Genomic DNA, 15,011 nt, shown 5'->3' with positions numbered 1-15,011 from the left:
TGTGGAAAAGGCAGGTAGGTGGAGATGATCAGTGATGATCTTATTGAACGGTGGAGCAGGCTCGACGGGCCAGATGGTCTACTCCTGCTCCTATTTCTTATGTTCTAAAATATCAACTTTTATTCTCCATACACACTCAGTGGTCACTTTGTTCGGCACCTCATGAAGTGGCCACTGTGTGTACATTCGTGGTCTTCTGCTCCTGTGGCCCATCCACTTCAAGGTTGGATGTGTTTTGTGTTCAGAGATGCTCTTCTGCGCAGCACTGTTGTACCATGTGGTTATTTGAGTTACTTTTGCCTTCCAGTCAGTTTGAACCTGTCTGGCCGTTCTCCTCTGACCTCTCTCATTAGCAAGGCATTTTCACCCACAGAACGGATGACCACTGGATGTTTATTTTTGTATTTTGCACCATTCTCTGTAAACTCCAGAGCAGGGGTAGGCAACCTTAAGCACAAATGATTTTCTAGCATGCGTTATTCATTAATTCAAGGCAAAACATAACTAGATGTATTTAAATGGATAATTGCCATATTTCAAGCTTTTTATGGCATTTATCTGTCTCATTAATATGCAATCCGGCCCACAGAGGCAAAAAGGTTGCCGACCCCTGCTCTAGAGATTGTTGTGTATGAAAATTCCAGGAGGTCAGCGATTTGTGAGATACTCAAACCACCCTGTCTGGCACCAAGAATCATTGCACGGTTAGAGCCACTTAGATCGCATTTGTTATGGTGTGTTGGCATGACGTGCAACAAAAACCATCATTCAACAATTCTAAACAATGAAGAATTATATAAAAATAAGTTAATGTTAAAGTCCTGACATGGAATAAAATATGTATTGAAGTATGTAAACAGCATTATAGAAAGTGGTTTGAAGTGTTACAATGCTGTGACAGGGTAAAAGATAGAAAGGATGATGGGTGAACTGGGATGGTTGATCAGATTAACGGCCTGGAGGAAGAAACTTTTAAGATGGCATCAAGTTTCAGTTTGCACAGCCCTTCCGTGCTTTCCAGAGGGAGCTTTTCAGAAAGGTAAGATAGAGTGATGCGAAAGGGACAAGATTTAAAGGGAATTTGAGGGGCACCTTCTTCCACTCGGAGGCTGTTGAGTACATGGAACGAGCTGCCAGAAGAACTGTGTGATGGAGAGTGCTCAGTAAACGCATACACACACACACACACACACACACACACACACACACACACACACACACACACACACACACACACACACACACACACACACACACACACACACCACCCCCCCCCCCCCCCCACTTGTCATTCTACTATCGTGGTGCTAAAGGTTTACACTTCACTGTCTTCCCCCCTCTCCCCACCGGTATATTCTCATAATGGGTCCTAGATCGCGCTGATACACTCTGGTTGGTTTATGGGGCCTTTCCTGCCATACACAGTGGAATATTAGTAACGGGGATGTGTAAATGTGTAAATATTGTTGGTGTACTGTATTTAAGGTAGATATTCTGCTTATTTTGTAATATGTTTGTAACTACACTGTGGGGTGCATCATATTCTAATTCATGCATAGATTTAAGTTAACTTTGTGGGTAACTAGAGATGGTATGTCCAGGTGTCTGAAAGAACGAGGCGGTTCACCCTCACTAACAGAGAGAGGGAAATCGAGCTGCCAGGGGTTCACACTGGACAAAGTATGGAGTTATCGTTGTGTTTTTGTAAGGATTAGCAGTTTTTATTTTGCTATTTTTGTAAGTTTGATTCTTTGACACACCAAATAAACACTCATTGCATGAAGTGCGACGTGACTCCAGCTATCTTTTCTTTGGTCATTACCCACGTATCATAACAAAGTGGTTGGAGGCAGGTACCGTAGTAGATTTTACGAAGCACTTGGATGTGGGATATTGGCCAATTGGAGGAAATTGGGAATAGCTAGATGTGCACCGTGGTTGGTAATAATTCATTGGAATGGAGAGCCTGCGCCCGTGCCATACTGGGTTAACGTATGAGGGGTGTTTGATGGCTCTAGTCTTGTACTCGCTGGAATTTAGAAGAATGAGGGGGGGATCTCATTGAAGCTTATCAAATATTGAAAGACCTAGATAGTGTGGATGTAGAGAGGATGTTTCCTATCGTGGGAAAGTCTAGAACTGGGGGCGAAGCCTCAGAATACAAGTACATCCCTTTAGAACAGAGATGAGGAGAAAGAGGGTGGTGGATCTGTGGAATTCTTTGCCACAGACAGTTCTGGATGACACGCCATTAGATATATTTAAAGCAGAGATTAGTCGGCTCTTGATTCATCATCATCATCATTATGCCCACGTCATGTGATGTGGACAATCATAGTCTTTAATTTATGTGACTGCCAATTCATGCAAATTATTCTTGGCGAATTTTTTGACAGAAGTGGTTTGCCATTGCCTTCTTCTGGGCAGTGTCTTTACAAGACGGGTGACCACAGCCATTATCAATATTCTTCATTCCTTTTGAACTCCATAATAAAATATCTGATACAAATGGCCGTTTTATTATTGTTTCTGGTAAACTATATAACACTAAAGTTGCACTAGCAAACCTGTATGCCCCCAACTTTGATGATGTTAACTTTTTTGAACGGTTTTTTTCCTCACTACCAGACTTAAACTCATACTCTCTTATATTGGGTGGTGACTTCAACTGTTGGTTGGATCCTAAACTGGACCAATCGTCCTCTGTTACCAGATCACCTACTAAATCTGCCTTAGCTATTCAATCGGTTCTTAATTCGGATCTAAAGTTCCATAAGGTCTGGGGACCTTTTATCGAGTACTTTCATAACCTTCCTCTTGACTAGGGTTTTTTTTTCGTTTTTTTTCTTCTTTTCGGTCCCTTGTTTTCAGCTCCCTTTTTTTTTTCTGGTAGTAGGCATTATTATCCTCTGTTGCTAAGTGTATTCACAGTCTGGGAGTTTGACTGTCCGGACTTATACTCTTTATATTGTGTGGTGGTTGGTCTGGAGTTGTTGTTGTTTTTTTCTTGTGTTGTGGGGTTTGGGGAGGACACTAAGCTCACTTGTCTTTAATTTAGGTGCTTTTTTGTTAAATTCTCTTCCTCTGTAGCATATTGTTATTGTATGCTTAATCTTGCACTGTATTAATGCTCCTCATTGGGATTTGGGGTTTTTAATTTTGTAAAATGTTTTGAAAAACTAATTAAAAAAAAATTTTTTAAATAAAAAAAATCAATACTCTTCAGAGATTGTCTGCCTGGTGTCAGTGGTCACATAACCAGGACTTGTGATATTAGAGCATTGGCTGATTGGTAGCAGGCAGTGAGTGGGAATAAAAAGATCCTATTCTGGTTGGCTGCCAGTGACTAGTGGCATTCTACATGCTTTGGTGTTGGGACCACTTCTTTTTATGCTGTATGTAAATGATTTAGATGATGGAATAAATGGCTTTGTTGCCAAGTTTGCAGATGGTACAAAGATTGTTGGAGGGGCAGGTAGTGTTGAGGAAACGGGTAGGATGCAGAAGGATATAGACAGATTAAGAGAATGGGCAAGAAAGTGGCAAATGAAATACAATGTTGGTAAAGCAGTAGAAATAAATGAGCAGACTATTTTCTAAATGAGGAGAAAATCCAGGAATCTGAGATGCAGAGGGACTTGGGAGTCCTTGTGCAGAACACCCTGAAGGTTAGCTTGCAGGATGAGTTGGTGGTGAGGAAGGCAAATGCAATGTTAGCATTCATTTCAAGAGGTCTAGAGTACAAGAGCAAGAATGTGATGCTGAGGCTTTATAAGGCACTGGTGAGGCCTCACCTTGAGTATTGTGAACAGTTCTGGGCTCCTCATCTTAGAAAAGATGTGCTGGCATTAGGGAGAGTCTAGAGGGGGCCCACAAGGATGATTCCAGGCATGAAAGGGTTATCATACAAGGAACATTTGATGGCTCTGGGTCTGTACTCACTGGGATTCAGAAGGATGGGGGGGATCTCATTGAAACATTTCAAATGTTGAAAGGTCTAGACAGAGTAGATGTGGAAAGGATGTTTCCCATGGTGGGAGAGTCTAGGACAAGAGGGCACAGCCTCAAAACAGAGATGCAGAGAATTTTCTTCAGCCAAAGGGTGGCGAATTTGTGGAATTTGTTGCCACTTGCAGCTGCAGAGGCCAGGTTGTTGGGTTTAGGCAGAGATTGATAGGTTCTTGATTGGACATGGCATCAAAGGTTACGGGGAGAAGGCCAGGAACTGGGGTTGAGGAGGAGATAGAAAAAAACGATCAGCCATGATTGGATGGCAGAGCAGACTCGATGGGCCAGATGGCCTAATTCTACTGCTATGTCCTATGGTCTTTAATGCACCAGCTGCTCATACACCTGCTGCCATGGCTTCACGTGACCCTGACTGGGGGGAAGGGGGCTAAGCAGGTGCTACACCTTGCCCAAGGGTGATCTGCAGGCTAGCGGAGGGAAGGAGTACCTCACACCTCCTTTGGCAGAGACATATCTCAATCCTACCACCCACGATAAATTGACTTATTAGTAAGGGCGTCGAAAGTAATGGGGAGAAGGCAGGGCAATGGGGTGAGAGGAATAATTAATCAGCCATGAGGGATGGGCAGAGCAGACTCGATGGCCCAAATTCTGCTCTTGTCTTGTGGTCTTGTAACTCTCCGGCTCTGTGACTATGACATCGCTGTAGCTATTATACACATTACTCGTGAACAGAAGCTGCATGATTGAAAGACTGAAGTTGTCTGTGCTGGTTTGAGAGAATTCTTTGCTGCGCTTGGCTTTGAGAACAGCATTGTAAACAAGGAGGGTTGTGAAAGACCGACTGCGTCATCATAGTGGGAAAAGCCTTGGGCAAAGCCACGAGTTATTCAAAATAATTCAACAGCAGAAACAACATTGGAGTTGTAACTTTGCCAGTAAGGATTTCAGATCCAAGTCATAGGTACGCTAATGATGTTAAAATCAAACAATTTAGGAAACTGAACTCTAAAACACAGTAAGTGGTAAACTACTCTGAGGGGAATATTGTAAGTGATCACACTCAACAGTCAACAGATTGATCATAAGACCTTAGACAAATCGAGTACACCATCTGGCCGACCCACTGATTCATGGAATTACTTGTCTACCCGAAAGACAAGAAGTCTCATGCAATGTGAGGAGCAGCACAGAAATCAAGAGGAACGAGAGAGGATCAATGGAAAATGTAGGTCACGTGGCTTGTTTGGGCATTGTTGGGAGGAATACTTGCGAGCTTATGACATTCCTTTGGTTGTATATATGCAAATCATTTGACCAGGTGGTCTTAGAGATGCAAATGCATTATGGAGAGAGGCGGAAGGTACCAGGGCAATGGAGCAGAGTGGAGATTTAATTAAGACCTACAAAGGAATATGATGAACCTACATAGAACATTGCAGCCCCCTACAGGCCCTTCACCCAACAATGTGCGCTGACTTTTTAACCTTATAATGAACGTTCAGAACGGACGCATCTCTCATTTACAAGCTCAGTAATCAGGAACCTCAAGTAGACAGAGCAACGTTAGAACATGGAAAATTACAGCACAGTACAGCTCTTCAGCCCACAATGTTGTGCTGGGCTTTTAACCTACTCTGAGATCAATCTAACCCCTCCCTCCTACATAGCCCTCCATTTTTCTCTCCTCCATGTGCCTATCTAAAAATTTCTTAAATGTCCCTGATGTATCTGTCTCTACCACCACCCCTGGTAGGGTGGTCCATGCACGTACTATGCTCTGTGTGAAACCATTACCCCTGACATTCCCTTGTACTTGCTTCCAATCACCTGAAATTTTTGCCCCTTCCAATTAGCAATTTAGGAAAAAATATTACCTCTCTTTGTGGAGCCATTGTCAAGGATGTATTGCTGTATGGAGATTGGGAGTCCAATAAATGTCTGGGTAGCGTGCAATACAGTGGCAAGGAGAAATACAGAACCACCTTCACTATGTTCACAACAAAAGGATTTTCCAGTGGCTGACCATTTTAATTCCACTCTCCTTTCCCATTCTGATATGGCCTTTACTTGAGAAATTGGTATTTGCCCCATCAGGTTGGAGGCTGCCCAAATGGAATATGAGGTGTTGCTCCTCCAAACTGAGAGTGGCTTTATTGCGGCAGTAGAGAAGGCCAGGGTAATTTCTCTCCTGCCCCCTTCCCTCTTTTTCCATTCCCTATTCTGATTCCTTCTTAACCCCTTCTCTTCTCCTCACCTCCCTCTGGTGCTCTTCCTCCTCCCCTTTCTTGCATGGTCCAATCTCCTCTCCCATCAGATTCCTTCTTCTTCAACCCTTTACCTTTTCCACCTATCACCTCCCAGCTTTTTACTTCAATTCCCCTCTCCCCCACCCACCTACATTCCCCTGTTACCTGGTCTCACCTATCACCTGCCAGCTTGTACTACTTCCCCTCCTCCCCACCTTCCTATTCTGGCTTCTTCCTCCTTCCATTCCAATCCTGATGAAGAGTCTTGGCCTGAAACGTCGACTGTTTATTCCTCTCCATAGATACTGCCAGACCTGCTGAGCTCCTCCAGCATTTTGTGTGTATTGCTCTGGATTTCCAGCATCTGCAGATTCTATTGTGCTTATGATTTGAATTATTCTTATTCACCACACTGGGGTTCTTTTGGTTTTTTTTATACACATTAGTGGTGTATAAATGCTTAGTATACACAAAGCATTTAGGTCTTAAAATTTAAGTCAGATCAGTCTTTCATTTTACTTCTCCAAACGAGAATAAGCTAAATTTCAGACTCTGAGAGTTGAGATTGACATCGTAAATTGCCTTGATTTTTCAGCAAAGATTCTGCATCTGTTTCGATAGTCCTCTTCTTAAGCCCGTCAGTGCAACTGGGGCACGGACCGCCAACAACAGCTGCCCGTCAGTGCTACTGGGGCACAGACCACCGACAACAGCTGCCCGTCAGTGCTACTGGGGCACGGACCGCCAACAACAGCTGCCCAGCAACTGGGGCACGGACCGTCAACAACAGCTGCCCAGCAACTGGGGCACGGACCACCGACAACAGCTGCCCAGCAACTGGGGCACGGACCACCAACAACAGCTGCCCAGCAACTGGGGCACGGACCACCGACAACAGCTGCCCAGCAACTGGGGCATGGACCACCGACAACAGCTGCCCAGCAACTGGGGCACGGACCGCCAACAACAGCTGCCCAGCAACTGGGGCACGGACCACCGACAACAGCTCACCAGCAACTGGGGCACGGACCGTCAACAACAGCTCACCAGCAACTGGGGCACGGACCGTCAACAACAGCTGCCCAGCAACTGGGGCACGGACCGTCAACAACAGCTCACCAGCAACTGGGGCACGGACCACCGACAACAGCTGCCCAGCAACTGGGGCACGGACCACCGACAACAGCTGCCCAGCAACTGGGGCACGGACCACCAACAACAGCTGCCCAGCAACTGGCGCACGGACCGCCAACAACAGCTGCCCAGCAACTGGGGCACAGACCATTAACAACAGCTGCCCAGCAACTGGGGCACGGACCACCGACAACAGCTGCCCAGCAACTGGGACACGGACCGTCAACAACAGTTGCCCAGCAACTGGGGCACGGACCGTCAACAACAGCTCACCAGCAACTGGGGCACGGACCGTCGACAACAGCTGCCCAGCAACTGGGGCACGGACCACCGACAACAGCTGCCCAGCAACTGGGGCACGGACCACCAACAACAGCTGCCCAGCAACTGGGGCACGGACCGTCGACAACAGCTGCCCAGCAACTGGGGCACGGACCACCAACAACAGCTCACCAGCAACTGGGACACGGACCGTCAACAACAGTTGCCCAGCAACTGGGACACGGACCGTCAACAACAGCTGCCCAGCAACTGGGGCACGGACCGTCAACAACAGCTGCCCAGCAACTGGGGCACGGACCCCCGACAACAGCTGTCCAGCAACTGGGGCACGGACCGTCAACAACAGCTGCCCAGCAACTGGGACACGGACCGTCAACAACAGCTCACCAGCAACTGGGACACGGACCGTCAACAACATCTGCCCAGCAACTGGGACACGGACCGTCAACAACATCTGCCCAGCAACTGGGACACGAACCGTCAACAACAGTTGCCCAGCAACTGGGGCACGGACCGTCGACAACAGCTGCCCAGCAACTGGGGCACGGACCGTCGACAACAGCTCACCAGCAACTGGGGCACGGACCGTCAACAAAAGCTGCCCAGCAACTGGGGCACGGACCGTCAACAACAGCTCACCAGCAACTGGGGCACGGACCACCAACAACAGCTGCCCAGCTACTGGGGCACGGACCGTCAACAACAGCTCACCAGCAACTGGGGCACGGACCGTCAACAACAGCTCACCAGCAACTGGGGCACGGACCACCAACAACAGCTGCCCAGCAACTGGGGCACGGACCACCAACAACAGCTGCCCAGCAACTGGGGCACGGACCGTCAACAACATCTGCCCAGCAACTGGGACACGGACCGTCAACAACAGTTGCCCAGCAACTGGGGCACGGACCGTCGACAACAGCTGCCCAGCAACTGGGGCACGGACCGTCAACAACAGTTGCCCAGCAACTGGGGCACGGACCATCAACAACAGCTGCCCAGCAACTGGGGCACGGACCACCGACAACAGCTGCCCAGCAACTGGGGCACGGACCGTCGACAACAGCTGCCCAGCAACTGGGGCACGGACCGTCAACAACAGCTGCACAGCAACTGGGGCACGGAACACCAGCAACAGCTGCCCAGCTACTGGGGCACAGACCACCGACAACAGCTGCCCAGCAACTGGGGCACGGACTGTCGACAACAGCTGCCCAGCAACTGGGGCACGGACCACCAACAACAGCTCACCAGCAACTGGGGCATGGACCACCAACAACAGCTCACCAGCAACTGGGGCACGGACAACCGACAACAGCTCACCAGCAACTGGGGCATGGACCACCGACAACAGCTGCCCAGCAACTGGGGCACGGACCGTCGACAACAGCTGCCCAGCAACTGGGGCACGGACCGTCGACAACAGCTGCCCAGCAACTGGGGCACGGACCACCGACAACAGCTGCCCAGCAACTGGGGCACGGACTGTCGACAACAGCTGCCCAGCAACTGGGGCACGGACCACCAACAACAGCTGCCCAGCAACTGGGGCAAGGACCGTCGACAACAGCTGCCCAGCAACTGGGGCACGGACCGTCGACAACAGCTGCCCAGCAACTGGGGCACGGACCACCGACAACAGCTGCCCAGAAACTGGGGCACGGACCACCGACAACAGCTCACCAGCAACTGGGGCACGGACCGTCAACAACAGCTGCCCAGTAACTGGGGCACGGACCGTCAACAACAGCTGCCCAGCAACTGGGGCACGGACCGTCGACAACAGCTGCCCAGTAACTGGGGCACGGACCGTCAACAACAGCTGCCCAGCAACTGGGGAACGGACCACCGACAACAGCTGCCCAGCAACTGGGGCACGGACCACCAACAACAGCTCACCAGCAACTGGGGCACGGACCGTCAACAACAGCTGCCCAGCAACTGGGGCACGGACCGTCAACAACAGCTGCCCAGCAACTGGGGCACGGACCACCGACAACAGCTGCCCAGCAACTGGGGCAAGGACCGTCGACAACAGCTGCCCAGCAACTGGGGCACGGACCATCGACAACAGCTCACCAGCAACTGGGGCACGGACCATCAACAACAGCTGCCCAGCAACTGGGGCACGGACCACCGACAACAGCTCACCAGTAACTGGGGCACGGACCGTCAACAACAGCTGCCCAGCAACTGGGGAACGGACCACCGACAACAGCTCACCAGTAACTGGGGCACGGACCGTCAACAACAGCTGCCCAGCAACTGGGGAACGGACCACCGACAACAGCTGCCCAGCAACTGGGGCACGGACCACCAACAACAGCTCACCAGCAACTGGGGCACGGACCGTCAACAACAGCTGCCCAGCAACTGGGGCACGGACCGTCAACAACAGCTGCCCAGCAACTGGGGCACGGACCACCGACAACAGCTGCCCAGCAACTGGGGCAAGGACCGTCGACAACAGCTGCCCAGCAACTGGGGCACGGACCATCGACAACAGCTCACCAGCAACTGGGGCACGGACCATCAACAACAGCTGCCCAGCAACTGGGGCACGGACCACCGACAACAGCTCACCAGCAACTGGGACACGGACCGTCGACAACAGCTGCCCAGCAACTGGGGCACGGACCGTCAACAACAGCTGCCCAGCAACTGGGGCACGGACCGTCAACAACAGCTGCCCAGCAACTGGGGCACGGACCATCAACAACAGCTCACCAGCAACTGGGGCACGGACCGTCGACAACAGCTGCCCAGCAACTGGGGCACGGACCACCGACAACAGCTCACCAGCAACTGGGGCACGGACCGTCAACAACAGCTCACCAGCAACTGGGGCACGGACCACCGACAACAGCTGCCCAGCAACTGGGGCACGGACCGTCAACAACAGCTGCCCAGCAACTGGGGCACGGACTGTCAACAACAGCTGCCCAGCAACTGGGGCACGGACCGTCAACAACAGCTGCCCAGCAACTGGGACACGGACCGTCAACAACAGCTGCCCAGCAACTGGGGCACGGACCACCGACAACAGCTCACCAGCAACTGGGGCACGGACCGTCAACAACAGCTGCCCAGCAACTGGGGCACGGACCGTCGACAACAGCTCACCAGCAACTGGGGCACGGACCACCAACAACAGCTGCCTAGCAACTGGGGCACGGACCACCGACAACAGCTGCCCAGCAACTGGGACACGGACCGTCAACAACAGCTGCCCAGCAACTGGGGCACGGACCGTCAACAACAGCTGCCCAGCAACTGGGGCACGGACCACCGACAACAGCTGCCCAGCAACTGGGGCATGGACCGTCAACAACAGCTGCCCAGCAACTGGGGCACGGACCATCAACAACAGCTCACCAGCAACTGGGGCACGGACCACCAACAACAGCTGCCTAGCAACTGGGGCACGGACCATCAACAACAGCTGCCCAGCAACTGGGGCACGGACCACCAACAACAGCTGCCTAGCAACTGGGGCACGGACCATCAACAACAGCTGCCCAGCAACTGGGGCACGGACCACCGACAACAGCTGCCCAGCAACTGGGACACGGACCGTCAACAACAGCTGCCCAGCAACTGGGGCACGGACCGTCAACAACAGCTGCCCAGCAACTGGGGCATGGACCGTCAACAACAGCTGCCCAGCAACTGGGGCACGGATCGTCGACAACAGCTCACCAGCAACTGGGACACGGACCGTCAACAACAGCTGCCCAGCTACTGGGGCACGGACCATCAACAACAGCTCACCAGCAACTGGGGCATGGACCGTCAACAACAGCTGCCCAGCAACTGGGGCACGGACCGTCAACAACAGCTGCCCAGCAACTGGGGCACGGACCGTCAACAACAGCTGCCCAGCAACTGGGGCACGGACCACCAACAACAGCTCACCAGCAACTGGGACACGGACCACCGACAACAGCTCACCAGCAACTGGGGCATGGACCGTCAACAACAGCTGCCCAGCAACTGGGGCACGGACCGTCGACAACAGCTGCCCAGCAACTGGGGCACGGACCGTCAACAACAGCTGCCCAGCAACTGGGGCACGGACCGTCAACAACAGCTGCCCAGCAACTGGGGCACGGACCACCGACAACAGCTGCCCAGCAACTGGGGCACGGACTGTCAACAACAGCTGCCCAGCAACTGGGGCACGGACCGTCAACAACAGCTGCCCAGCAACTGGGACACGGACCGTCAACAACAGCTGCCCAGCAACTGGGGCACGGACCACCGACAACAGCTGCCCAGCAACTGGGGCACGGACCACCGACAACAGCTGCCCAGCAACTGGGGCACGGACCGTCAACAACAGCTGCCCAGCAACTGGGGCACGGACCGTCGACAACAGCTCACCAGCAACTGGGGCACGGACCACCGACAACAGCTCACCAGCAACTGGGGCACGGACCACCGACAACAGCTGCCCAGCAACTGGGGCACGGACCACCAACAACAGCTGCCCAGCAACTGGGACACGGACCGTCAACAACAGCTGCCCAGCAACTGGGGCACGGACCGTCAACAACAGCTGCCCAGCAACTGGGGCACGGACCACCGACAACAGCTGCCCAGCAACTGGGGCACGGACCACCGACAACAGCTGCACAGCAACTGGGGCACGGACCACCGACAACAGCTGCACAGCAACTGGGGCACGGACCGTCAACAACAGCTGCCCAGCAACTGGGGCACGGACCATCAACAACAGCTCACCAGCAACTGGGGCACGGACCACCAACAACAGCTGCCTAGCAACTGGGGCACGGACCATCAACAACAGCTGCCCAGTAACTGGGGCACGGACCACCAACAACAGCTGCCCAGCAACTGGGGCACGGACCATCAACAACAGCTGCCCAGCAACTGGGGCACGGACCACCGACAACAGCTGCCCAGCAATTGGGACACGGACCACCGACAACAGCTCACCAGCAACTGGGGCATGGACTGTCAACAACAGCTCACCAGCAACTGGGGCACGGACCGTCAACAACAGCTGCCCAGCAACTGGGGCACGGACCATCAACAACAGCTCACCAGCAACTGGGACACGGACCGTCAACAACAGCTGCCCAGCAACTGGGGCACGGACCATCAACAACAGCTGCCCAGCAACTGGGACACGGACCACCAACAACAGCTCACCAGCAACTGGGACACGGACCACCGACAACAGCTCACCAGCAACTGGGGCATGGACCGTCAACAACAGCTGCCAAGCAACTGGGGCACGGACCGTCGACAACAGCTGCCCAGCAACTGGGGCACGGACCGTCGACAACAGCTGCCAAGCAACTGGGGCACGGACCACCGACAACAGCTGCCCAGCAACTGGGGCACGGACCACCAACAACAGCTCACCAGCAACTGGGACACGGACCACCAACAACAGCTGCCCAGCAACTGGGGCACGGACCACCGACAACAGCTGCCCAGCAACTGGGGCACGGACCACCGACAACAGCTGCCCAGCAACTGGGGCACGGACCGTCAACAACAGCTCACCAGCAACTGGGACACGGACAGTCAACAACAGCTGCCCAGCAACTGGGACACGGACCGTCAACAACAGCTGCCCAGCAACTGGGGCACGGACCACCGACAACAGCTCACCAGCAACTGGGGCACGGACCGTCAACAACAGCTGCCCAGCAACTGGGGCACGGACCGTCGACAACAGCTCACCAGCAACTGGGGCACGGACCACCGACAACAGCTGCCCAGCAACTGGGGCACTGACCACCAACAACAGCTCACCAGCAACTGGGGCACAGACCGCCAACAACAGCTGCCCAGCAACTGGGACACGGACCGCCAACAACAGCTGCCCAGCAACTGGGGCACGGACCGTCAACAACAGCTGCCCAGCAACTGGGGCACGGACCACCAACAACAGCTGCCCAGCAACTGGGGCACGGACTGTCAACAACAGCTGCCCAGCTACTGGGGCACGGACCGTCAACAACAGCTGCCCAGCTACTGGGGCACGGACCGTCAACAACAGCTGCCCAGCTACTGGGGCACGGACCGTCAACAACAGCTGCCCAGCAACTGGGGCACGGACCACCAACAACAGCTGCCCAGCAACTGGGGCACGGACCGTCAACAACAGCTGCCCAGCAACTGGGGCACGGACCACCAACAACAGCTCACCAGCAACTGGGGCACAGACCGCCAACAACAGCTGCCCAGCAACTGGGACACGGACCGCCAACAACAGCTGCCCAGCAACTGGGGCACGGACCGTCAACAACAGCTGCCCAGCAACTGGGGCACGGACCACCAACAACAGCTGCCCAGCAACTGGGGCACGGACTGTCAACAACAGCTGCCCAGCTACTGGGGCACGGACCGTCAACAACAGCTGCCCAGCTACTGGGGCACGGACCGTCAACAACAGCTGCCCAGCTACTGGGGCACGGACCGTCAACAACAGCTGCCCAGCTACTGGGGCACGGACCACCGACAACAGCTGCCCAGCAACTGGGACACGGACCGTCAACAACAGCTGCCCAGCAACTGGGACACGGACTGTCAACAACAGCTGCCCAGCAACTGGGGCATGGACTGTCAACAACAGCTGCCCAGCAACTGGGACACGGACCGTCAACAACAGCTGCCCAGCAACTGGGGCACGGACCACCGACAACAGCTCACCAGCAACTGGGGCACGGACCCCCAACGACAGCTGCCCAGCATCTGGGGCACGGACCGTCGACAACAGCTCACCAGCAACTGGGGCACGGACCGTCGACAACAGCTGCCCAGCAACTGGGGCATGGACCACCGACAACAGCTGTCCAGCAACTGGGGCAAGGACCGTCCACAACAGCTCACCAGCAATTGGGGCACGGACCATCAACAACAGCTGCCCAGCAACTGGGGCACGGACCCCCAACGACAGCTGCCCAGCATCTGGGGCACGGACCGTCGACAACAGCTCACCAGCAACTGGGGCACGGACCGTCGACAACAGCTGCCCAGCAACTGGGGCACGGACCGTCAACAACAGCTGCCCAGCAACTGGGGCACGGACCACCAACAACAGCTGCCCAGCAACTGGGGCACGGACCACCAACAACAGCTGCCCAGCAACTGGGACACGGACCGTCAACAACAGCTCACCAGCAACTGGGGCACGGACCACCGACAACAGCTCACCAGCAACTGGGGCACGGACCACCTACAACAGCTGCCCAGCAACTGGGGCACGGACCACCGACAACAGCTGCCCAGCAACTGGGGCACGGACCACCGACAACAGCTGCACAGCAACTGGGACACGGACCGTCAACAACAGCTGCCCAGCAACTGGGGCACGGACCGTCAACAACAGCTCACCAGCAA

The sequence above is a fragment of the Hemitrygon akajei genome, chromosome 16, assembly GCF_048418815.1.
Source record: "Hemitrygon akajei chromosome 16, sHemAka1.3, whole genome shotgun sequence".
Lineage (NCBI taxonomy): Eukaryota > Metazoa > Chordata > Chondrichthyes > Myliobatiformes > Dasyatidae > Hemitrygon > Hemitrygon akajei.
This window is presented reverse-complemented; position numbering follows the sequence as displayed.